The sequence below is a fragment of the Pseudophryne corroboree genome, chromosome 2, assembly GCF_028390025.1.
Source record: "Pseudophryne corroboree isolate aPseCor3 chromosome 2, aPseCor3.hap2, whole genome shotgun sequence".
Taxonomy (NCBI): domain Eukaryota; kingdom Metazoa; phylum Chordata; class Amphibia; order Anura; family Myobatrachidae; genus Pseudophryne; species Pseudophryne corroboree.
In genome coordinates, this window is record NC_086445.1 from 260,250,255 (window position 1) to 260,274,890 (window position 24,636).

The 24,636-nt window shown below is 49.0% G+C and overlaps 1 protein-coding gene across 2 annotated transcripts in view; it reads right to left on the bottom strand.

The window, feature by feature from the left end:
• Nucleotides 1-15,657, bottom strand: part of CCDC65 (coiled-coil domain containing 65) — a 128,097-nt gene extending 112,440 nt beyond the window's left edge. For both annotated transcript variants that reach the window (XM_063952716.1, XM_063952717.1), the window contains exon 1: nt 15,556-15,657. The gene's annotated coding sequence lies outside the window, so the exon portion shown is untranslated. The remainder of the gene's footprint in view (nt 1-15,555) is intronic.
• Nucleotides 15,658-24,636: the final 8,979 nt, after the last annotated feature.

Below are 24,636 nucleotides of genomic sequence, written 5' to 3' on the forward strand. Positions count from 1 at the left end.
ACCTGTCCACGCTGCCACAGCGCTATAACCCCATGCCGACACAATCGCCGGTCTGGGTAGTATACTAGAATGTGCACGCTATCTGCAGGATCCCTGAGAATAGCAAGTGCTACCGTCTGTGCAAACAGGACACCCCAGGGGAAGATTCTCAACATATCCTGGCCCTAGTGGGGAAAGGATACAGCCTGAGAATTCTCTTGTGGGAAGCTGCCGTCTCTTGTCTGGAGATTCCCGCTCTTTTTCCTCATGAGAGGAGGGAAATTTACCTCAGCATTCTTCCCCTTAAACATGTGTACTCTCGTGTCAGGGACAGATGAGTCATCAGTGATATGCAAATCATCTTTTATTTCAATAATCATATATTGAATACCTTCTAGCCATCCAGGCTGTAACTTTGCATTATCGTAGTCGACAGTGGAGTTAAACTCCATGTCGATACCAGTGTTTGTTATTATGGATAGTGAGCATTGAGAGACTCTGGAAGTCTCTGTGACATAGGGACAGAACTGGGTAGATTTCCAGTCTGTTCCCTAACCTTTTGTGCAATAAATTCACCTTAGCACTTACACATATCCAAACAGGTGTCGGCGTTGTCGACGGAGACACACTCTCACACACATATCCGCTCTATCACCTCCTTAGAGGAGCCTTTTACCTCAGACATGTCGACACACGCGTACCGACACACCACACACACAGGGGATGCTCTATTTGAGGACAGTTCCCCCACAAGGCCCTTTGGAGAGACAGAGAGAGAGTATGCCAGCACACCCCCCAGCGCTATATAACCCAGGGATTACACTACAACTCAGTGTTTACCCAGTAGCTGCTGTATATACAAATTTTGCGCCTAAATTTATGTGCCCCCCCCCTCTCTTTTCACCCTTTGTGTACCAGGATACTGCCGGGGAGAGCCTGGGGAGCTTCCTTCCAGCGGAGCTGTGAAGAGAAAATGGCACTGGTGTGCTGAGGAAGAAGGCCAGGCCCCCTCAGCGGCAGGCTTCTGTCCTGTTTCTGACTAAAAATGGCGGGGGTTTTACACATATACAGTTTTCCAGACTGTATTATGTGTATATATTGCCAAAAGGTATACTTATTGCTGCCCAGGGCGCCCCCCCCCCCCCCCCCCCCCGCGCCCTGCACCCTACAGTGACCGGAGTGTGTGGTGTGCAGTGGGAGCAATGGCGCACAGCTGCAGTGCTGTGCGCTACCTTAATGAAGACCGGAGTCTTCTGCCGCCGATTTTATCTCCTTCTTCTGTCTTCTGGCTCTGCAAGGGGGACGGCGGCGCGGCTCCGGGAACGGACGATCGAGGTCAGGCCCTGTGTTCGAACCCTCTGGAGCTAATCGTGTCCAGTAGCCTAAGAAGCACAAGCTAGCTGCACGCAGGTAGGTTTGCTTCTCTCCCCTCAGTCCCACGTAGCAGTGAGTCTGTTGCCAGCAGATCTCACTGAAAATAAAAAACCTAACAAATACTTTCTTTCTAGCAAGCTCAGGAGAGCCCACTAGGTGCATCCAGCTCTGGCCGGGCACAGATTCTAACTGAGGTCTGGAGGAGGGGCATAGAGGGAGGAGCCAGTGCACACCAGATAGTACCTAATCTTTCTTTTAGAGTGCCCAGTCTCCTGCGGAGCCCGTCTATTCCCATGGTCCTTACGGAGTTCCCAGCATCCACTAGGACGTCAGAGAAATAATCCTGATTCATGCCCCTTACATTATTTGTCATTTTTCCTCCTTATAGTAATGCCCAGTATACATTATGCCACATACTGCAATGGCCCTTAGACATTATGCCACACACAATAATGCACATGACACAATATGCACACACCGTAATGCCCCCGACACATTATGCCACACACCGTAATGCCTGTGACACATTATGACAGGAATCGCAATGCCCGTTATACATTATGCTACACACTGCAATGCCCCTGATACATTATAGCACATACAATGTCTGTGACACATTATGACACACACCGCAATGACCCTGAGACATTATACCACATACCACAATGCCTGTGATATAGTATACAACACACCGTAATGCCTGACACATTATGACACACACCGCAATGTCCGTGATACATTATGCCACACACTGCAATGACCCTGAGACATTATACCACATATCACAATGCCCGTGATATAGTATACCATACACCGTAATGCCTGTGACACATACCACAATGCCCGTTATACCCTATGCCACACACCGCAATGCCCGTTATACATTATGCCACACTGCAATGCCCCTGAAACATTATACCACATACCACAATGCCCGTGATATAGTATGCCACACATCGTAATGCCTGTGACACATTATGACACACACCGCAATGTCCGTGATACATTATGCCACACACCGTAATGCCCATTATACATTAAGTTCTACAGTAAGGCTTCTAATTACTTTTAAATTACCTGCTCGTTGCCAGGGGTTTCATGCTCTTGGTTCCATGCACGGTGCCAGGGATTGTCATGCTCAGGGTGTCATGCTCGTGGCCAGGGGTTTCATGCACTGGGTGTCATGCTCGTTGCTAGGGGGTAGTGCTTGTTGCTAGGGCCGTGCTCCCAGTGCCACATATGCCCCCAGTGTCAGGTATTCCCCCACAGTGCCAGGTACTCACGTGCCCCCAGTGCCACATATGCCCCCTCAGTGCCTGCCACATATGCCCCCAGTGCCAAATATACCCCCCCAGTGCCACATATGCCCCCAGTGCCAGATATTCCCCCAGAGTGCCAGGTACTCACGTGCCCCCAGTGCCACATATGCTCCCAGTGCCAAATATACCCCCCCAGTGCCACATATGCCCCCAGTGCCAGATATTCCCCCACAGTGCCAGGTACTCACGTGCCCCCAGTGCCACATATGCCCCCTCAGTGCCTGCCACATATGCCCCCAGTGCCAAATATACCCCCCAGTGCCACATATGCCCCCAGTGCCAGATATTCCCCCACAGTGCCAGGTACTCACGTGCCCCCAATGCCACATATGCCCCCTCAGTGCCTGCCACATATGCCCCCAGTGCCAAATATACCCCCCCAGTGCCACATATGCCCCCAGTGCCAGATATTCCCCCACAGTGCCAGGTACTCACGTGCCCCCAGTGCCACATATGCCCCCTCAGTGACTGCCACATATGCTCCCCCAGTGCCGCGCTCCCCCCCGCTCCCCCCCCCCGCTCCTTTGTGATGGAGGGACACGGAGGGCACAGCGCGCGCGCCTCTCCCGTGTCCCTCCTGGGTCTCCGGCGGGTCTGTTAAAGGAAGTGCCGGTTCGTGAGCCAATCAGAGCTCACGAACGGCACTTCCTTTATTAGACCCGCCGGAGACCCAGGAGGGACACGGGAGAGGCACGCGCTGTGCCCTCCGTGTCCCTCCTTACAGCAGCGGAGGGAAGGAGACCGCAGATTGACATGCGGACGCTCGTCCGCATGTCAATCTGCACTAAATCAGTGGCGCCCCCGCAGCCCCTCGCCCCCAAGCCACCGCGAAGGCTACGGGGGCAGTAGTTATGCCACTGCCTCCCACAATCTCATTATCCATTGATGGCATGACTATCTCCTCTAGCCCCCAAGTACGCTGTCTTGGCGTAATCCTTGACTCCTCTCTCTCTCCTTCAAACCACACATTCAGCACCTCTCACAAACCTGTCATTTTCATCTCAAAAACATTTCCAGGATCAGACCTTTTCTCACCCAGGATGCCACTAAGATCATTATTCACTCACTGATCACTGATTATTTCCAGACTGAGCTACTGTAATCTCCTCCTAACTGGCCTCCCTGACAATTACCTCTCTCCACTCTAAACTATCCTCATACCTCCCAACTGTCCCGATTTTCGCGGGACAGTCCCGTTTTTTGGGGTCTGTCCCGCTGTCCCACCCGCGGGCCGCAGTGTCCCGCGGTGGGGGGGGACAGTTGGGAGGCTCAGTCTCTCGCTGCCCTGCTTAGCAGAGCAGCGGTGAATAGACGCTGTGCGCATGCGCACAGCGTCTATTCATTGTAGACAGACAGAGGGAGAGGGGGCATGCCAGCGGCTCACGGAGCACTGGGCATGCCCCCTCAGTGATGAAATTGGGGGCGTGGCTCGCGACCGCGGGTCTTCCCGCGAAGCCACGCCCCCTTTTCATAGGTCACGCCCCATTTTTGGGAGCGCAGCTTCGCCGCGCGTGTGTCCCTCTTTCAAGGCAGCCAAAGTTGGGAGGTATGTATCCTCAATGCTGCAGCCCGGCTCATCTTCCTCACCAAACGCACTACGTCCACCTCTCCTCTCCTACAAGCCCTTCACTGGCTTCCCTTCCCTTTCAGAATCCAATTCAAACTTCTCACACTCACTTACAAAGCCCTCTCCCACTCCACTCCCATCTACATCTCTGACCTTATCTCCCTTTACTCTCCCACCCGTCCTCTTCCCTCTGCTAATGCACGCCGACTCTCCTGTCTTCTGATTACTTCCTCCCACTCCTATCTCCAAGATTTTTCACGTGTTGCTCCCTTCCTCTGGAATTCTTTACCTCTCCCCCTCAGACTCTCCACCTCTCTACAAAACTTCAAACGGGCTCTTAAGACCCATTTCTTTACCAAACCCAGCCAAATCTCATCCTAACCCTCTGTTCCACGCTCTCTATGTACCCCATCTGTGTCACCCCTGTCTGTCTACCCCTCCCCTTAGAATGTAACCTTTGAGTAGGGCCCTCTTCCCTCATGTGCTTATCCTTTTCTTACTTTAATAATCCTCAAATGCCCTAATCCCGCAGTTTTATTTTTTGGCCACCTTGGAACTTAACTCTATGTCGTTTACTGGTGTAGTTATGCTTAGTCACCCTGTACTTGTCCTATATTGTCTTCAACTGTAAGTCACTGTTTTCCTGTTTTGATTATGTGCATATGTACTCTGCAATTGGGCGCTGCTGAACCCTTGTGGCGCCATATAAATAAAGGATGATAATAATAATAATAATAATAATAATAATAAATAAGATTTTACTCACCGGTAAATCTATTTCTCATAGTCCGTAGTGGATGCTGGGAACTCCGTAAGGACCATGGGGAATAGCGGGCTCCGCAGGAGACTGGGCACTCTAAAGAAAGATTTAGTACTATCTGGTGTGCACTGGCTCCTCCCTCTATGCCCCTCCTCCAGACCTCAGTTAAGGAAACTGTGCCCGGAAGAGCAGACATTATAAGGAAAGGATTTTGGAATCCCGGGTAAGACTCATACCAGCCACACCAATCACACCGTACAACTTGTGATACACTTATCCAGTCAACAGTATAAACAACAACAGGGCATCAACAATGGATGCCAACATAACATAACCCATTATTAAGCAATAACTATGTACACGTATTGCAGAAAGTCCGCACTAGGGAAAGGCGCCCAGCATCCACTACGGACTATGAGAAATAGATTTACCGGTGAGTAAAATCTTATTTTCTGTAACGTCCTAGTGGATGCTGGGAACTCCGTAAGGACCATGGGGATTATACCAAAGCTCCCAAACGGGCGGGAGAGTGCGGATGTGTTAGGGTCTCCTGCCCTGTGCTGCCACGTCGTCATGGCAACCGGGAGACAAGTGCTAGTGGAGTAACCTGAGCGCAGCTGATACTCAGGTTCGGGTCTTTTGCTGTGCAGTGGTTATAGGCTCTGTGCACGGCAGGGGATCCGGTGCTGGTTTTTGTGCTCACAGTCTGTGAGGTCTGAGTGGGGCGTGGACAGCACCTGCTTTATAAGGCCTCTTTTCAGGGTAAGCAGATGCTGCTGAATCTTTGTTGGTTAGTCAGTTCATGAAAGTTAGCCAGTACTGTGTAGCTTTGTATTTGTTTGTTGCTCACTGCAAATAGGCCTGGGGATTTGGTATTACACTCTGCCAATCCAGACCTAGCAGTAAGACTGGAGTCAGTCGTTTAGCTTGCTGGGGTTCTGTTACTACTCTGTGAACTTAGCAAGTTTGCGGCTGTATTCTAAGACTTGCCTGTCTAATCCTGTCTCACTGTGCTAGGTGTCAGGGGTCAGTTTAGTGGCAGTAAGCTAAAACCTGTGCACTGCAAGTGAGAAATAGGATTGTGGAGACTCTCCTTGTGTCTATCATTCCATCTCTGACCAAGGAGTTTACTGCCACACCCGTTGGTAACCCTTTAGGGTTTTGCTGTTGCCCTTAGCAACAGCATTTCGGGTTCTCTACGTATTAAAACACAACATCTTGCTTTTTCCATCTTAGCAGTTCTAATACAAGGGAGATACCCAGTTCCTTAGCCTCTGGGCTTCTCTGTTCACTTTGTGTGTATTTTGTTACCCTATCACCTTCTGTGTACGTTATGTCATATTCCCCAGTTTGTCTGTGAGTCCATTTGTTTTGCATAACAGTTCAAACACCAGTACATTCCTGCAGACACTGGAGTGCATAACAGTTCTGACACCAGTACTTTCCTGCAGGCACTGGTGTGCATAACATATTCAGCAGCCAAATACTCCTGTTGAAATTTTGTGGGAATATGGAGCATACCCCTCAAAATACGTTGCAACAGGTGGTCGATCAGGTGCAGGTCCTGACTCGACAATTTAATGATTTGTCCATTAAAATGCACACCTCCCAGGCTGCTGGCAGAGCTCCCGCAGCAGCAGCACCTGCAGGGGTTAAGGAGCCGAAAGTAAATCTCCCGGATCGTTTTTCTGGAGATCGCTCGCAGTTCTTTTGTTTCAAGGAGCGCTGCAAGCTATACTTCCGGCTTAGGCCTCAGTCTTCTGGGTCGGAGATTCAGCGGGTGGGCATAGTGATTTCCTTGCTACAAGGAGACCCACAGGTCTGGGCATATGGGTTGCAGCCTGACTGTCCGTCGCTTAAAAGTGTTGATGCTTTTTTTACGGCACTGGGCATGTTGTATGATGACCCTGACAAGACGGCCTCAGCCGAGGCTCAGATTTCGATCCTTAAGCAAGGGCGAAGGCCAGTTGAGGTTTACTGTACGGAGTTTCGGAGGTTGGCCCATGATACCCAGTGGAATGACCCAGCCCTGAGACACCAGTACCGAAGAGGTCTTTCTAACCAGATAAAGGACCAACTGGTACAATATCCCTTGCCTGATAGCTTGGATCAGCTCATGCAGTTATCCATCCGGGTGGATAGACGGCTGAGAGAGCGTAGGCTTGAAAGGGAGACTGAGATTTCCTTCCTTCCCAAGGGAACCTCAGACTCTGAGGAATTTTCTGAGGAGCCTATGCAGATTGGGGCTACCCGCCTCTCCTCGCGTGAGAAGACGCGGAGGAGACAGCAGGGGTTGTGTTTGTACTGTGGGAATAAAGGTCATGTGGTAGTATCATGCCCAGAAAAGCCGGAAAACTTCAGGGCCTGAGGGTGATGGGAAATATCCTGTCAGGCCAGAAGTCAGAATTTCCCAAGAAGACTTTTATCATTCCGGTGACCTTGAAGATCCTCGGTCAAACTGTCAAGACTGAGGCCTTTGTGGACAGTGGGGCCGATGGGGTTTTTATGGACCGCCAATTCGCCCTGAAACACTCTGTTCCCTTAGTACCCTTGGCATCGAAAATTGAGATTTGTGGGTTAAAACGGGGAACCATTATCCCAAGGTAAAATTACCTCTTGCACTAGCCAGATTTCTTTGTTTATTGGAGCCACACACTCTGAAAAATTGTCCTTTTATGTGACTGTCTGTACTTTTGCCCCATTGGTGTTGGGGTTACCCTGGTTAAGGGCCCACAATCCTCAATTTGACTGGGTCTCTGGGGAGATTCTTAGTTGGGGTACTGATTGTTTCAGGAGTTGCTTGAGCCTTCCAGTCAGGCTCTCGCAGCTAAGTTTGCCAGGATTGCCAGGGTGTTATGCAGATTTTGCGGACGTGTTCTCCAAAAAAGTTGCAGAGGTACTACCGCCCCATCGCCCCTATGACTGTGCCATTGATTTGTTGCCAAATGCTAAGCTTCCCAAGAGCAGGTTGTACTCCCTGTCACGTCCTGAGACTCAGGCTATGGCAGAGTACATTCAGGAGAACTTGGCTAAGGGATTTATCAAACCTTCACAGTCTCCAGTTGGGTCGGGGTTCTTCTTCGTGGGTAAAAAGGACGGTTCGTTGCGACCCTGCATCGACTCCTAGAGGGGTTCCTGTTGGCCCATTACATCCACTCTCTATCCCATCTAAGCCATGGACCCACATTTCAATGGATTTTGTGGTGGACTTGCCCAAATCCTCGGGGATGACAGCCATCTGGGTTGTCGTTGACAGGTTTTCGAAGATGGCGCACTTCGTTCCACTGGTTGGGCTGCCATCAGCCAGACGCCTGTCTGAATTATTTATGCTGCATGTTGTGCGTCTCCACGGGTTGCCACTTGATGTGGTCTCTGACCGCGGATCCCAGTTTGTGGCCAAATTCTGGAGGGCATTTTGTTCCGATCTCCAGATTTCTGTCAGCTTGTCGTCAGGCTACCATCCGCAGTCTAATGGGCAGACTGAAAGGGTGAACCAGTCCTTGGAGCAGTTCCTCAGGTGTTATGTCTCCAAGTGTCAGACTGACTGGGTTGCTCATCTGTCCATGGCGGAGTTTGCCTATAACAACGCGGCTCACTCTGCTACAGGGATCTCTCCCTTCCTTTGTGTGTATGGGCATCATCCTAAGGCCAATTCTTTTGACCCCCTGGACTCCACGCCTGGTGGTTCCTCTGTGGTTTCGGTCCTAAGAGGTATTTGGCGGAAAGTGAAGAAAGCCCTTGTGTCTGTGTCATTAGTGACCAAAAGGGTTTTTGATAAGCGGAAAAGACCCTGCAGCTTCAAATTAGGAGACTTCGTCTGGTTGTCTACCAAGAATTTGAAGTTGAGACAGCCATCTCATAAGTTAGGGCCCCGGTTCATCGGCCCTTATAAGATCACCAGGGTTATCAATCCGGTGGCATTTCAGTTAGATCTGCCCCGTTCTTTGGGTATCAATAAAACATTTCATTGTTCCCTTTTAAAACGGGCGATTAGTAATCCTTCTTCCAGTGGAAGACCTTCCCCTATTCTGATACGTGGCCAGAGGGAGTTTGTTGTTGAAAGGATTCTTGACTCCAAGGTGGTTCGGGGTCGGCTGTCATTTTTGGTGCACTGGAAGGGGTATGGCCCGGAGGAGCGGTCGTGGGTGCGCAGTTGTGATCTTCAAGCCCCCAGACTGATACGCTCTTTCTTCTCGCAGTTCCCCGATAAACCCGGTGGTAGGGGTTCTTTGACCCCTCGTCAGAGGGGGGGTACTGTTAGGGTCTCCTGCCCTGTGCTGCCACGTCGTCATGGCAACCGGGAGACAAGTGCTAGTGGAGTAACCTGAGCGCAGCTGATACTCAGGTTCGGGTCTTTTGCTGTGCAGTGGTTATAGGCTCTGTGCACGGCAGGGGATCCGGTGCTGGTTTTTGTGCTCACAGTCTGTGAGGTCTGAGTGGGGCGTGGACAGCACCTGCTTTATAAGGCCTCTTTTCAGGGTAAGCAGATGCTGCTGAATCTTTGTTGGTTAGTCAGTTCATGAAAGTTAGCCAGTACTGTGTAGCTTTGTATTTGTTTGTTGCTCACTGCAAATAGGCCTGGGGATTTGGTATTACACTCTGCCAATCCAGACCTAGCAGTAAGACTGGAGTCAGTCGTTTAGCTTGCTGGGGTTCTGTTACTACTCTGTGAACTTAGCAAGTTTGCGGCTGTATTCTAAGACTTGCCTGTCTAATCCTGTCTCACTGTGCTAGGTGTCAGGGGTCAGTTTAGTGGCAGTAAGCTAAAACCTGTGCACTGCAAGTGAGAAATAGGATTGTGGAGACTCTCCTTGTGTCTATCATTCCATCTCTGACCAAGGAGTTTACTGCCACACCCGTTGGTAACCCTTTAGGGTTTTGCTGTTGCCCTTAGCAACAGCATTTCGGGTTCTCTACGTATTAAAACACAACATCTTGCTTTTTCCATCTTAGCAGTTCTAATACAAGGGAGATACCCAGTTCCTTAGCCTCTGGGCTTCTCTGTTCACTTTGTGTGTATTTTGTTACCCTATCACCTTCTGTGTACGTTATGTCATATTCCCCAGTTTGTCTGTGAGTCCATTTGTTTTGCATAACAGTTCAAACACCAGTACATTCCTGCAGACACTGGAGTGCATAACAGTTCTGACACCAGTACTTTCCTGCAGGCACTGGTGTGCATAACAGGATGACTCTGCAGCACCGAATGGGCAAACTCAAGGTCCTCCTCAGCCAGGGTATCAAACTTGTAGAATTTTGCAAATGTGTTTGAACCCGACCAAGTAGCAGCTCGGCAAAGGTGTAAAGCAGAGACCCCTCGGGCAGCCGCCCAAGAAGAGACCACCTTCCTTGTGGAATGTTGTTGGGGGCATATAGGATAAACAGCGAGTCAGTTTTCCTGACTCCAGCCGTTCTGGCTACATAAATCTTCAAAGCCCTGACTACATCTAGTAACCTGGACTCCTCCAAGTCACAAGTAGCCGCAGGCACTACAATAGGTTGGTTCAAATGAAAAGATGACACCACCTTTGGCAGAAATTGGGGACGAGTCCGCAATTCTGCCCTGTCCATATGAAAAACCAGATAAGGGCTTTTGCATGACAAAGCCGCCAATTCTGACACACGCCTAGCCGAAGCTAAGGCCAATAGCATGACCACCTTCCACGTGAGATACTTTAGCTCCACGGTCTTAAGTGGTTCAAACCAGTGGGATTTTAGGAAACGCAACACCACGTTAAGATCCCAAGGTGCCACTGGTGGCACAAAAGGGGGCTGAATATGCAGCACTCCCTTAACAAACGTCTGAACTTCAGGAAGAGACGCTAGTTCCTTTTGAAAGAAAATGGATAGGGACGAAATCTGGACCTTTATGGATCCCAACTTCAAGCCCATAGTCACTCCAGACTGTAGAAAGTGCAGAAATCTGCCCAGTTGGAATTCATCTGTAGGGGCCTTCCTGGCCTCACACCAAGCAACATATTTTCGCCATATGCGGTGATAATGCTTTGCTGTTACGTCCTTCCGAGCCTTTATCAGCGTAGGAATAACTTCCTCCGGAATGCCTTTTTCCGCTAGGATCCGGCGTTCAACCGCCATGCCGTCAAACCCAGCCGCGGTAAGTCTTGGAACAGGCAGGGCCCCTGTTGCAACAGGTCCTGTCTGAGAGGCAGAGGCCATGGGTCCTCTGTGAGCATTTCTTGCAGTTCGGGGTACCAAGGCCTTCGTGGCCAATCTGGAACATTGAGTATTGTTCTCACTCCTTTTCTTCTTACGATTCTCAGCACCTTGGGTATGAGAGGAAGAGGAGGAAACACATAGACCGATTGGAACACCCACGGTGTTACCAGGGCGTCCACAGCTATCGCCTGAGGGTCTCTTGACCTGGCGCAATACCGTTGTAGCTTTTTGTTGAGACGGGACGCCATCATGTCTACCTGTGGCAGTTCCCATCGATTTCTAATCTGAATGAAGACTTCGTGATGAAGTCCCCACTCTCCCGGGTGAGGGTCGTGCCTGCTGAGGAAGTCTGCTTCCCAGTTGTCCACCCCCGGAATGAACACTGCTGACAGTGCTTGTACATGATTCTCCGCCCACCGAAGAATCCTGGTGGCTTCCGCCATCGCAACTCTGCTTCTTGTGCCGCCCTGGCGGTTTACATGAGCCACCGCGGTGATGTTGTCTGACTGAATCAGCACCGGTTGGTTGCGAAGCAGGGGCTCCGCTTGACTCAGGGCGTTGAATATGGCCCTTAGTTCCAGGATATTGATGTGCAGACAAGCCTCCTGACTTGACCACAACCCTTGGAAGTTTCTTCCCTGAGTGACTGCCCCCCACCCTCGGAGGCTCGCATCCGTGGTCACCAGGACCCAGTCCTGTATGCCGAACCTGCGGCCCTCGAGAAGGTGAGCACTCTGTAGCCACCACAGAAGAGACACCCTGGCCCTGGGGGACAGGGTGATCAGCCGATGCATCTGAAGATGCGATCCGGACCATTTGTCCAACAGATCTCATTGAAAGATCCTCGCATGGAACCTGCCGAAGGGAATGGCTTCGTACGATGCCACCATCTTTCCCAGGACTCGCGTGCAGTGATGCACCGACACCTGTTTCGGTTTTAAGAGGTCTCTGACTAGAGTCACAAGCTCTTGAGCCTTCTCCGTCGGGAGAAACACCTTCTTCTGGTCTGTGTCCAGAATCATGCCCAGAAAGGGCAGACGCGTCGTAGGAATCACCTGCAACTTTGGGATATTCAGAATCCAGCCATGCTGTTGCAACACTTCCTGAGAGTGCGCTACGCTGATCTGCAACTGCTCCCTCGACCTCGCCTTTATAAGGAGATCGTCCAAGTATGGGATAACTGTGACTCCTTGCTTTCTCAGGATCACCATCATTTCTGCCATTACCTTGGTAAATATTCTCGGTGCCGTGGAGAGCCCAAACGGCAACGTCTGGAATTGGTAATGACAGTCCTGTACCACAAATCTGAGGTACTCCTGATGAGGCGGATAAATGGGGACATGCAAGTAAGCAGCCTTGATGTCCAGAGACACCATAAAATCCCCCTCTTCCAGGCTTGCAATGACCGCTCTGAGCGATTCCATTTTGAACTTGAATCTTTTCAGATAAATGTTCAGGGACTTTAAATTTAATATAGGTCTGACCGAACCGTCCGGTTTCGGTACCACAAACATTGTGGAATAGTATCCCTTTCCCTGTTGAAGAAGGGGAACCTTTACCAGCACCTGCTGGAGAAATAGCTTGTGAATTGCCGCTACCACTACTTCCCTTTCTATGGGGGAAGCTGGCAGGGACGATTTTAGGTAACGTTGAGGGGGCATCACCTCGAATTCCAGCTTGTATCCCTGAGACACAATCTGTATAGCCCAGGGATCCACCTGTGAGCAAACCCACTGGTGGCTGAAATGTCGGAGACGCGCCCCCACCGCTCCTGGCTCCACCCGTGGAGCCCCAGCGTCATGCGGTGGATTTCGTGGAAGCCGGGGAGGACTTCTGTTCCTGGGAACTAGCTGTAAGGTGCAGCTTTTTTCCTCTACCCCTGCCTCTAGCAAGAAAGGAGGCACCTCTGACCTTCTTGCTTCTTTGTGCGCGAAAGGACTGCATTTGGTAATACGGTGCTTTCTTAGGTTGTGAGGGAATATATGGCAAAAAGTTTGACTTCCCAGCAGTAGCTGTGGAAACCAGGTCCGAGAGACCGTCCCCAAACAATTCCTCACCCTTGTAAGGTAACACCTCCATGTGTTTTTTGGAGTCTGCATCACCTGTCCACTGCCGAGTCCACAGGACCCTCCTGGCAGAAATTGACATTGCATTAATTCTAGAGCCCAGTAGGCAAATGTCCCTCTGGGCATCCCTCATATATAGGACAGTGTCTTTGATATGCCCCAGGGTCAGCATAATGGTATCCCTGTCCAAGGTATCCATTTCCTCAGACAGATTATCTGTCCACGCTGCTACAGCACTACACATCCACGCCGACGCAATTGCCGGCCTCAGTAGAGTCCCTGAATGTGTATAAACAGATTTCAGGATACTTTGCTGCTTTCTATCAGCAGGATCCTTTAGGGTGGCCGTATCCTGCGACGGCAGAGTCACCTTCTTAGATAAGCGTGTGAGAGCTTTATCTACCCTAGGGGAGGATTCCCAGCGCACCCTGTCCTCTGGCGGGAAAGGGTACGCCATAAGTAACCTTTTGGAAATCAGGACTTTCTTATCTGGGGAATCCCACGCTCTTTCACATAACTCATTTAACTCATGTGAAGGGGGAAAAGTCACCTCTTGCTTTTTCTCCCCATACATATAAACCCTCTTGTCAGGGACAGGGTTTACCTCTGATATGTGTAAAACATCCTTCATCGCTATAATCATGTAACGTATAGCTTTTGTCATTTTTAGTTGCAATTTTGCATCATCGTCGTCGACACTGGAGTCAGAATCTGTGTCGACATCTGTGTCAACCATTTTGGATAGTGGGCGCTTTTGAGACCCTGAGGGCCTCTGCGCTGTAGGATCAGGCATGGGTTGAGACCCTGACTGGCCCAAGGTATCAGCTTTATCCAACCTTTTATGTAAGGAGTTTACATTATCATTTAACACAATCCACATATCCATCCAATCAGGTGTCGGCACCGTCGGTGGCGACATCAGTCAACTGCACTTGCTCTGCCTCCACATAGCCCTCTTCGTCAAACATGTCGACACACGCGTACCGACACACCACACACACAGGGGAAGCTCTAAATGAGGACAGGACCCCCACAAGGCCTTTTGGAGAGACAGAGAGAGAGTATGCCAGCACACACCCCAGCGCTATATAACCCAGGGATTACACAGTAACTTAGTGTTTACCCAGTAGCTGCTGTAATATTATTAATGCGCCTAAATTTATGTGCCCCCCCCCCCTCTCTTTTTTACCCTTCTACCGTGATTCTGCAGGGGAGAGCCTGGGGAGCTTCCTCTCAGCGGAGCTGTGGAAGGAAAATGGCGCTGGTGAGTGCTGAGGAAGAAGGCCCCGCCCCCTCAGCGGCGGGCTTCTGTCCCGCGATTTTTTTGTAAAATAAATGGCGGGGGCTCATACATATAACAGTGTCCCACTGTCTATATGCAGCTTTTGCCAGGAGGTATCAATTGCTGCCCAAGGCGCCCCCCCCTGCACCCTGCACCCTGCACCCTACAGTGACCGGAGTGTGTGGGTTAGTGTGGGCGCAATGGCGCACAGCTGCAGTGCTGTGCGCTACCTCATGTGAAGACAGGAGTCTTCTGCCGCCGATTTCGATGTCTTCTCCGCTTCTGCCGGCTTTTGTCTTCTGGCTCTGCGAGGGGGACGGCGGCGCGGCTCCGGGAACGGACGACAAGGTCAGGTCCAGTGTTCGATCCCTCTGGAGCTAATGGTGTCCAGTAGCCTAAGAAGCGCAACCTAGCCGCAGTTAGTAGGTTTGCTTCTCTCCCCTCAGTCCCACGTAGCAGAGAGTCTGTTGCCAGCAGAAGCTCTCTGAAAATAAAAAAACCTAACTAAAATACTTTCTTATTAGCAAGCTCAGGAGAGCCCACTAAAAGCACCCAGCTCTGTCCGGGCACAGATTCTAACTGAGGTCTGGAGGAGGGGCATAGAGAGAGGAGCCAGTGCACACCAGATAGTACTAAATCTTTCTTTAGAGTGCCCAGTCTCCTGCGGAGCCCGCTATTCCCCATTGTCCTTACGGAGTTCCCAGCATCCACTAGGACGTTAGAGAAATAATAATAATAATAATAATAATAATAATAATAGTACCCCGAGGTACCCCAGGGTTCCACAGCACACAGTTTGAGAACCACTGTTCTAGAACCTATAAGAAAGCTCATGTTGCTGCAAGAGTATGACTTAACAGTTTTATTATCCACTACATTTATTCTATGATTCATTTTTGTCTACATAAAAGGAATAATGATTATGAATCAGGGTGAAAAGCTATTGTACGTATGCAGTACGGAGCACTATGCAACAGTGTAACAAGCAGTTCCCGGTCCCGGTTCACCCATAGCCCAATGCCCCCATATACCTGAGTGTCCGCTGCGCTGTATGCGGTTTCCTCTCGTCTCCTAGCAACAGGAAACGCTAATCACGTAGCGGGAGGTTCGCAGCACGCACGCGCAACGACAGATGATTCTTTAGTAACTTCAGGCCACGTGGTATGAGAGTGGCCAATCACAGCGCTAGATAAGTGATACTGACGTAATAATATGGTATAGATTAGTTTAGAATATGTGGAAATGTAAAAGAGAGACAGGAGCTGAGCCCCGGGCACAATCTGACTGATCGATGTCCAGGATTCTACTGTACACACTATCTCTCAGTGTTGTCCTATTCCGATAGTCAGGACTTGTGACCTGAGAGCCAGCACAACCCCAGCACTGTACTGTTGGTATGTGTGTCATTCTAACACCTGGCTTGTGTGCAGTAATCTGGGGAATGGGAGGGCATAGGGCAAGGTTTCACAAAAACTCTGTCCCAAGGCAACCTAACGGTAAAGGTTTTAAGGATATCCATGCTTGTGCGCAGATAGTATAATCAAACTGACTTATGTACAATTTAGTCACTTGCTTAAGCATGGATATTCTTAAAACCTGGACTGTTAGGGTGCCGTGAGGACTGAGTTTGGGAATCACTGACATAGAGGACACCTGTAACTAGGGCTGTGCGAGCGGTGTCCATCACGCAGGGCCCTGGACGTGGCATTTATACGGTGCCACAGCCAGGAGTAGAACCACCCGAAGCATCCCAAGGGTTCACCAGCCAGTGCTCTAATTCCTGATGTCAGCAACCTAACTACCTCTGCATGACGTCATGTGTTCGTGTGGCACAGAGCTCTGCTACGTCATTGATGCTTGCTTAAACTCCAAGTGTTGAGCAGGTAGTAGGTAGCATCTGTTTCTGCATGCCGTTCTACAAGCGGCTCTGCCTGATGACTGAGGGTAGCACCCATAATTTGAGAGAGAAATCAGAAAAGTATACTGCATGACTACTAGACACACAGCTCTTGCATGTTAGGCGATGGTAGTGGGGGGAGAAGGAGGAGGATGATTGTTATGGTGCACCGAGAAGATTGGGCTCAGAAAGACATTTCAAAGCCTCTCTGCTCACTACATCATGTGCCATGTAACCGGTTGCAATTTAGAGATGTGCACTTGAAATTTTTCGGGTTTTGTGTTTTGGTTTTGGGTTCGGTTCCGCGGCCGTGTTTTGGGTTCGACCGCGTTTTGGCAAAACCTCACCGAATTTTTTTTGTCGGATTCGGGTGTGTTTTGGATTCGGGTGTTTTTTTCAAAAAACACTAAAAAACAGCTTAAATCATAGAATTTGGGGGTCATTTTGATCCCAAAGTATTATTAACCTCAAAAACCATAATTTCCACTCATTTTCAGTCTATTCTGAATACCTCACACCTCACAATATTATTTTTAGTCCTAAAATTTGCACCGAGGTAGCTGTGTGAGTAAGATAAGCGACCCTAGTGGCCGACACAAACACCGGGCCCATCTAGGAGTGGCACTGCAGTGTCACGCAGGATGGCCCTTCCAAAAAACACTCCCCAAACAGCACATGACGCAAAGAAAAAAAGAGGCGCAATGAGGTAGCTGTGTGAGTTAGATAAGCGACCCTAGTGGCCGACACAAACACCTGGCCCATCTAGGAGTGGCACTGCAGTGTCACGCAGGATGGCCCTTCCAAAAAACACTCCCCAAACAGCACATGACGCAAAGAAAAAAAGAGGCGCAATTGTGATAGCCGGGGAGCGGCCGGTCCATCAGTCATTTTTAAAAAGCATTGTCACGCCAGGCTTTCTCATGACATAAAAAAAGCAGTTTATTCACAGTTCAGACAGGGTTATCACGACAGTAACATTTAACTCCTTGTTCTCCTCTCCAGCGCAATATTCATATGGGTTACATCAAGTTACATCTCCTTTCATTTGCTTCACGGGCAATAACAGCATTTACAGTGATGTGACATCATTACAGTACAGTACATACCAGCGCAGTCTCTGGGAATCAGTAGTGCGGCTTTCGCAAACTGAAATTCATTTTAGTGTGCTCTCCCCCATTCGCTAGGGGCTCTATCTAAACGGGATCTCATGTACACGTTACTGGGGGCCTTCCGCCAAACGTGGTTCCTACCACTCACCCAGGTCGTCCTATCCCGCAGACTCACACCTCCCGTCCTGCTTCTTGTGTACCCCTGAAGGTCCTTTGTTCCTGGTTCCTTCCACTGTACTCTGCATACTGTGGCTCTCACACTGCACTCTCCATCTCTCACTGAAGCTGCTGGCTCTCCTGTCACACTGCAGATATGGGCTCTCCCTCTCTTCATAGCAACACCCACACGCTGCTCTTCTTTCCATCATGCCAGGGACTGTGGAGTGCCATTCTTGTTCCACAGTCCCCAGCCTGCGTTTCTCCTGGACACTTAGCCTGTGCCCTCCATCCTCAGTCCTCAGCTCACACTGAACTGTCCTGTGCTTTGATCCTTTTGCTCAAATCCCCCTGCACTTCCTGTCCTAACCCCCTACATGTGGCAGGGTCTGCTAGAACTGGTGTTGGGGCCATAAAACTCCCCCACTCACTGATAAGAATTAAATGGCTTTTGGAACTTTCCAATATCTCTTGTCTCCTAACATTCCAGTATGCCACACAATGAGGTAGCTGTGTGAGTAAGATAAGCGACCCTAGTGGCCGACACAAACACCTGGCCCATCTAGGAGTGGCACTGCAGTGTCACGCAGGATGGCCCTTCCAAAAAACACTCCCCAAACAGCACATGACGCAAAGAAAAATTAAAGAAAAAAGAGGTGCAAGATGGAATTGTCCTTGGGCCCTCCCACCCACCCTTATGTTGTATAAACAGGACATGCACACTTTAACCAACCCATCATTTCAGTGACAGGGTCTGCCACACGACTGTGACTGAAATGACGGGTTGGTTTGGACCCCCACCGAAAAAGAAGCAATTAATCTCTCCTTGCACAAACTGGCTCTACAGAGGCAAGATGTCCACCTCATCATCATCCTCCGATATATCACCGTGTACATCCCCCTCCTCACAGATTATCAATTCGTCCCCACTGGAATCCACCATCTCAGCTCCCTGTGTACTTTGTGGAGGCAATTGCTGCTGGTCAATGTCTCCACGGAGGAATTGATTATAATTCATTTTAATGAACATCATCTTCTCCACATTTTCTGGAAGTAACCTCGTACGCCGATTGCTGACAAGGTGAGCGGCGGCACTAAACACTCTTTCGGAGTACACACTTGTGGGAGGGCAACTTAGGTAGAATAAAGCCAGTTTGTGCAAGGGCCTCCAAATTGCCTCTTTTTCCTGCCAGTATAAGTACGGACTGTGTGACGTGCCTACTTGGATGCGGTCACTCATATAATCCTCCACCATTCTTTCAATGGGGAGAGAATCATATGCAGTGACAGTAGACGACATGTCCGTAATCGTTGACAGGTCCTTCAGTCCGGACCAGATGTCAGCATCAGCAGTCGCTCCAGACTGCCCTGCATCACCGCCAGCGGGTGGGCTCGGAATTCTGAGCCTTTTCCTCGCACCCCCAGTTGCGGGAGAATGTGAAGGAGGAGATGTTGACAGGTCGCGTTCCGCTTGACTTGACAATTTTCTCACCAGCAGGTCTTTGAACCCCAGCAGACTTGTGTCTGCCGGAAAGAGAGATCCAAGGTAGGTTTTAAATCTAGGATCGAGCACGGTGGCCAAAATGTAGTGCTCTGATTTCAACAGATTGACCACCCGTGAATCCTTGTTAAGCGAATTAAGGGCTCCATCCACAAGTCCCACATGCCTAGCGGAATCGCTCCGTGTTAGATCCTCCTTCAATGTCTCCAGCTTCTTCTGCAAAAGCCTGATGAGGGGAATGACCTGACTCAGGCTGGCAGTGTCTGAACTGACTTCACGTGTGGCAAGTTCAAAGGGCAGCAGAACCTTGCACAACGTTGAAATCATTCTCCACTGCGCTTGAGACAGGTGCATTCCACCTCCTATATCGTGCTGAATTGTATAGGCTTGAATGGCCTTTTGCTGCTCCTCCAACCTCTGAAGCATATATAGGGTTAAATTCCACCTCGTTACCACTTCTTGCTTCAGATGATGGCAGGGCAGGTTCAGGCGTTTTTGGTGTTGCTCCAGTCTTCTGTACGTGGTGCCTGTACGCCGAAAGTGTCCCGCAATTCTTCTGGCCACCGACAGCATCTCTTGCACGCCCCTGTCGTTTTTAAAAAAATTCTGCACCACCAAATTCAAGGTATGTGCAAAACATGGGACGTGCTGGAATTTGCCCAGATTTAATGCACACACAATATTGCTGGCGTTGTCCGATGCCACAAATCCACAGGAGAGTCCAATTGGGGTAAGCCATTCCGCGATGATCTTCCTCAGTTGCCGTAAGAGGTTTTCAGCTGTGTGCGTATTCTGGAAACCGGTGATACAAAGCGTAGCCTGCCTAGGAAAGAGTTGGCGTTTGCGAGATGCTGCTACTGGTGCCGCCGCTGCTGTTCTTGCGGCGGGAGTCCATACATCTACCCAGTGGGCTGTCACAGTCATATAGTCCTGACCCTGCCCTGCTCCACTTGTCCACATGTCCGTGGTTAAGTGGACATTGGGTACAGCTGCATTTTTTAGGACACTGGTGACTCTTTTTCTGAGGTCTGTGTACATTTTCGGTATCGCCTGCCTAGAGAAATGGAACCTAGATGGTATTTGGTACCGGGGACACAGTACCTCCAACAAGTCTCTAGTTGGCTCTGCAGTAATGATGGATACCGGAACCACGTTTCTCACCACCCAGGATGCCAAGGCCTCAGTTATCCGCTTTGCAGCAGGATGACTGCTGTGATATTTCATCTTCCTCGCAAAGGACTGTTGGACAGTCAATTGCTTGGTGGAAGTAGTAAAAGTGGTCTTACGATTTCCCCTCTGGGATGACCATCGACTCCCAGCAGCAACAACAGCAGCGCCAGCAGCAGTAGGCGTTACACGCAAGGATGCATCGGAGGAATCCCAGGCAGGAGAGGAATCGTCAGAATTGCCAGTGACATGGCCTGCAGGACTATTGGCATTCCTGGGGAAGGAGGAAATTGACACTGAGGGAGTTGGTGGGGTGGTTTGCGTGAGCTTGGTTACAAGAGGAAGGGATTTGCTGGTCAGTGGACTGCTTCCGCTGTCGCCCAAAGTTTTTGAACTTGTCACTGACTTATTATGAATGCGCTGCAGGTGACGTATAAGGGAGGATGTTCCGAGGTGGTTAACGTCCTTACCCCTACTTATTACAGCTTAACAAAGGCAACACACGGCTTGACAAATGTTGTCCGCATTTCTGTTGAAATACTTCCACACCGAAGAGCTGATTTTTTTGGTATTTTCACTAGGCATGTCAACGGCCATATTCCTCCCACGGACAACAGGTGTCTCCCCGGGTGCCTGACTTAAACAAACCACCTCACCATCAGAATCCTCCTTGTCAATTTCCTCCCCAGCGCCAGCAACACCCATATCCTCCTCATCCTGGTGTACTTCAACACTGACATCTTCAATCTGACTATCAGGAACTGGACTGCGGGTGCTCCTTCCAGCACTTGCAGGGGGCGTGCAAATGGTGGAAGGCGCATGCTCTTCACGTCCAGTGTTGGGAAGGTCAGGCATCGCAACCGACACAATTGGACTCTCCTTGTGGATTTGGGATTTCGAAGAACGCACAGTTCTTTGCGGTGCTTTTGCCAGCTTGAGTCTTTTCATTTTTCTAGCGAGAGGCTGAGTGCTTCCATCCTCATGTGAAGCTGAACCACTAGCCATGAACATAGGCCAGGGCCTCAGCCGTTCCTTGCCACTCCGTGTGGTAAATGGCATATTGGCAAGTTTACGCTTCTCCTCCGACAATTTTATTTTAGATTTTGGAGTCCTTTTTTTACTGATATTTGGTTTTTTGGATTTTACATGCTCTGTACTATGACATTGGGCATCGGCCTTGGCAGACGACGTTGCTGGCATTTCATCGTCTCGGCCATGACTAGTGGCAGCAGCTTCAGCACGAGGTGGAAGTGGATCTTGATCTTTCCCTAATTTTGGAACCTCAACATTTTTGTTCTCCATATTTTAATAGGCACAACTAAAAGGCACCTCAGGTAAACAATGGAGATGGATGGATACTAGTATACTTATGGATGGACGAGCGACTGCCGACACAGAGGTAGCTACAGCCGTGGACTACCGTACTGTGTCTGCTGCTAATATAGACTGGATGATAATGAGATGAAATCAATATATATATATATAATATCACTAGTACTGCAGCCGGACAGGTATATATATTTATTATGTAATGACTGATGACGGACCTGCTGGACACTGTCAGCTCAGCAGCACCGCAGACTGCTACAGTAAGCTACTATAGTAGTATGTATAAAGAAGAAAGAAAAAGAAAAAAACACGGGTAGGTGGTATACAATTATGGATGGACGAGCGACTGCCGACACAGAGGTAGCTACAGCCGTGGACTACCGTACTGTGTCTGCTGCTAATATAGACTGGATGATAATGAGATGAAATCAATATATATATATATAATATCACTAGTACTGCAGCCGGACAGGTAGATATATTTATTATGTAATGACTGATGACGGACCTGCTGGACACTGTCAGCTCAGCAGCACCGCAGACTGCTACAGTAAGCTACTATAGTAGTATGTATAAAGAAGAAAGAAAAAAAAAACCACGGGTAGGTGGTATACAATTATGGATGGACGAGCGACTGCCGACACAGAGGTAGCTACAGCCGTGGACTACCGTACTGTGTCTGCTGCTAATATAGACTGGATGATAATGAGATGAAATCAATATATATATATATAATATCACTAGTACTGCAGCCGGACAGGTAGATATATTTATTATGTAATGACTGATGACGGACCTGCTGGACACTGTCAGCTCAGCAGCACCGCAGACTGCTACAGTAAGCTACTATAGTAGTATGTATAAAGAAGAAAGAAAAAAAAAACACGGGTAGGTGGTATACAATTATGGATGGACGAGCGACTGCCGACACAGAGGTAGCTACAGCCGTGGACTACCGTACTGTGTCTGCTGCTAATATAGACTGGATGATAATGAGATGAAATCAATATATATTATATCACACTAGTACTGCAGCCAGACAGGTAGATATATTTATTATGTAATGACTGATGACGGACCTGCTGGACACAGTCAGCTCAGCAGCACCGCAGACTGCTACAGTAAGCTACTATAGTAGTATGTATAAAGAAGAAAGAAAAAAAAAACCACGGGTAGGTGGTATACAATTATGGATGGACGAGCGACTGCCGACACAGAGGTAGCTACAGCCGTGGACTACCATACTGTGTCTGCTGCTAATATAGACTGGATGATAATGAGATGAAATCAATATATATATATATATAATATCACTAGTACTGCAGCCGGACAGGTAGATATATTTATTATGTAATGACTGATGACGGACCTGCTGGACACTGTCAGCTCAGCAGCACCGCAGACTGCTACAGTAAGCTACTATAGTAGTATGTATAAAGAAGAAAGAAAAAAAAAAACACGGGTAGGTGGTATACAATTATAGATGGACGAGCGACTGCCGACACAGAGGTAGCTACAGCCGTGGACTACCGTACTGTGTCTGCTGCTAATATAGACTGGATGATAATGAGATGAAATCAATATATATATATATAATATCACTAGTACTGCAGCCGGACAGGTATATATATTTATTATGTAATGACTGATGACGGACCTGCTGGACACAGTCAGCTCAGCAGCACCGCAGACTGCTACAGTAAGCTACTATAGTAGTATGTATAAAGAAGAAAGAAAAAAAAAAACCACGGGTAGGTGGTATACAATTATGGATGGACGAGCGACTGCCGACACAGAGGTAGCTACAGCCGTGGACTACCGTACTGTGTCTGCTGCTAATATAGACTGGATGATAATGAGATGAAATCAATATATATATATATAATATCACTAGTACTGCAGCCGGACAGGTATATATATTTATTATGTAATGACTGATGACGGACCTGCTGGACACAGTCAGCTCAGCAGCACCGCAGACTGCTACAGTAAGCTACTATAGTAGTATGTATAAAGAAGAAAGAAAAAAAAAAAAACCACGGGTAGGTGGTATACAATATTATATATATATTATATACAATTATATATATATATATATATATATATATATTAAACTGGTGGTGACTGGTGGTCAGGTCACTGGTCACACTATCAGCAACTTGCAAGTAGTACTCCTAAGCAGACAATCACAATATATATTATACTGGTGGTCAGTGTGGTCACAATGGCAGTGTGGCACTCTGGCAGCAAAAGTGTGCACTGTACGTTATATGTACTCCTGAGTCCTGCTCTCAGACTCTAACTGCTCCCCACTGTCAGTGTCTCCCCCACAAGTCAGATAATATACAGTCACACTATCTATCACTTCAGCAAGTAACTAGTACTCCTCCTAATGCTCCCCAAAATTACTACTGTGTCTCTCTCTACTGTCTCACTCTCTTCTCTATAAACGGAGAGGACGCCAGCCACGTCCTCTCCCTATGAATCTCAATGCATGTGTGAAAATGGCGGCGACGCGCGGCTCCTTATATAGAATCCGAGTCTCGCGATAGAATCCGAGCCTCGCGAGAATCCGACAGCGGGATGATGACGTTCGGGCGCGCTCGGGTTAACCGAGCAAGGCGGGAAGATCCGAGTCGCTCGGCCCCGTGTAAAAAAACATGAAGTTCGGGCGGGTTCGGATTCCGAGGAACCGAACCCGCTCATCCCTATTGCAATTATAATATAAAATTCTCTAATAACCAGTTATAAAGTATTTTAAGGGGATATTCATTTACTTGTGATGGCTGCAAGGTGTTGGAATTCAGATCACTTCTCTAGTGCCTTGTGACCACCAGCATCACAGATCTATCCTTGCACCCCATAGAGGTGCAGATTTGGAATATTGCTACTATATTAAGCATTGTTGTGCACAGCTAATTGAATACGGCCTGAGTATCTGATCACAGAATGT